We start from the raw sequence: 2,644 nt of genomic DNA on the forward strand, positions 1-2,644 counted from the left end.
GCTCCATAAGAAACATCGATATCAGCGAGTGAACTCGATACGTCGGTCAGTGTTTCTTCCTTTTAGTATGTATGTTCCTTTGTTGTCCGTGTTGTCCCCCTATAAAACCTCTAGAAGCTTGTAGTAGGAATACCCTGAATATCGACGTTCTTGTTTGGTGCTAGTGTCGTACCCCTGACTGGTTCAGTGGACTGCCGGTCGCTGGGCAACACCCGCAGAGGTTCTCGAGCTGTCAGCGAAGCAGTTGGCGGCCCTGTCAGCGAGAGCCGCATGAACGGCCGCAGTTATTGTCTGCAGCGAGGCGGTGAGCGGCGCCTCCATTGTCTCCGTCGCTGCTTGGAAAGCCTTCTTAAGTTTCACAGGAGCTGCATTACGGCGGTTGGCACTCTCGGAAGACACCTATGAATGGTGTCCATACTCGAAGAGGTACTAAACAAATCCGATGTTCAGTGTTCGATGCTATTTAACCACTGTGGAATTACTGTTTGGGGAAAATTGAACAGCAGTAATACAAAAACAATTTCTGTATTGCCAAAATAGGGCATTAGGACTATTCTGAACAAAAAACGAATCCACGTATGCAGAACTACCTTTCAAAATCTAGAAATATTGAAGTTTCCATTTTTGACTGTTGATGAACGGCGTCGTATTGTGCCCAGTGATTAATCAGTATCAACGGCGACGTTCCATTGCTTTGGAGTGGCACTGTGGCATTACTTCTGGCGTCAACGTGTGGGGAATCATTCGGTATGACTTCAGATCACGATCCGTAGTGACTGACGAAACTCTGGCGGCAAAAATGCATGTCACAGGCACTCAGCGTCTCCATGTCTTACCTCTCATGCCCCAATGTCATGTTGCCATTTTTCAATAGGACAATGCTCGTCCTCACACGGCACGTATTTTCACGAACTGTCAGCATGGTGTTGAGGTACTCTTGTATCCAGCAAGGTCACCAAATTTGTCCCCTATGGAACATGAGAGGGGCCAGCTGGGACGTCAGCTCTGTCCCACTGCCAGTGTCCAGGGTGTGAAGGACCAGTTACAACAGTTGTGAACCGGCTTGCCCAAGCAGAGGATATAATGGCTCTATGACACCCTTCCCAACTGCATCAGTATCCAAGCCAAAAGAGGTGCAACCTCGTACTGTTAAGTGGGCTCATACTATCAATTTCTTTGTTACTGTTATTCGATTTTGTATTCACTGAATATCCTTTAAACCAGAGAAGTTTCATTCCGTTTCCTCCTCCCTTTGTGGTTGACTCACTTCTTTCTTTATCAGACGGTGTACATTTATATATATGGGACGTCGGTGTCTTCATTCAATACATAGCTACATTAACAGATGCTAATTGCTTAAGCGAAATATTGTGTTGGTACTTATGTTCGTAGCATTTTTCCATAAATTTAATAAACTCAACATATAAACGTAACAGAGACTTGTGTTATCATGATGTGTTCTCCCTCACTATTGAAAAAATGGTTCAAATGGCTCTGAGCACTATGCGACTTAACTTCTAAGGTCATCAGTCGCCTAGAACTTAGAACTAATTAAACCTAACTAACCTAAGGACATCACACACATCCATGCCCGAGGCAGGATTCGAACCTGCGACCGGAGCGGTCGCTTGACTCCAGACTGTAGCGCCTAGAACCGCACGGCCACTCCGGCCGGCCCTCACTATTTACAACAGTCTGCCGACGCTGGGGTAACTTTTCGATTCCGCTACTGCAGAAATCACTTGGTTTTGAGGCGAAGAAGTCGTAGAGTCATGTTCGGAGCGCATTTTCATCCGGAAAGGAAGATCCTTGAATATGGTTCGATAGAGCGCGGAAAAGGTGGAAATTTGAGAGCGAAAGGTAGGTGAAGAAGGTGGATGCGAAATGACTTCCCAACCCAACTCATTTATCGTGCTTTTTGTCAGCCTAGCAGAAAGACGGTGGGCGTTATTTGTGGAGTAGGACACTTCACTCAGCCTTCCTAGTCCTTGTTCTTGGATTGCGTCTGCAAGACGTTTCAGTTGTTGACAATAAATGTCAGGGACGCAATTCGTAGTACACCAAACCGTCGCTGTTTCACCAAACGCATAACATTATTATCTTTTGTGGATGCGCGCAGCATGGTGTACCAGGAGTTGCTGCTTTGTTTGGGCGCAACATTCCTTTCTTTTTCTTATGTTAGTACATTTTTCGTCGCCAGTAACGATATAGGACACGAATGGTCGATGTTGTGCACGAGATAATGGATGAGGAGCAAGCAGAGGTGCACATGTGGCCATCTGCTGATTTTCGTGATTTAGGCTTAGAGGTTGCGATGCCCATACAGCCGATTTTTGAACCTTCCCCACAGCACGCAATTGCCGCACGATGCTGGAATGATCAGAATTCATCACATTTGCCAGTTCTCGAGTACACTGACGTGGATCGTTGTGGAGTAATGCGTTTAAAAAAATCATCATCAAGTCCCGAAGATGTCCCTGAACGTGGACACTCAATAATGCCAAAACGATCCTCCTTAAAACGACAAAACCATTTTCTAGTCGTGCTCTGTCTAATGGGATTGCCCCCGAGATGGTATAAATGTTTCCGGCTGCCTCCGCTGCTGTCACCCCTCTATTTAACTCATATCATACAGAAGAATATC

This window comes from Schistocerca nitens, chromosome 1 (assembly GCF_023898315.1).
Source record: "Schistocerca nitens isolate TAMUIC-IGC-003100 chromosome 1, iqSchNite1.1, whole genome shotgun sequence".
NCBI lineage: Eukaryota > Metazoa > Arthropoda > Insecta > Orthoptera > Acrididae > Schistocerca > Schistocerca nitens.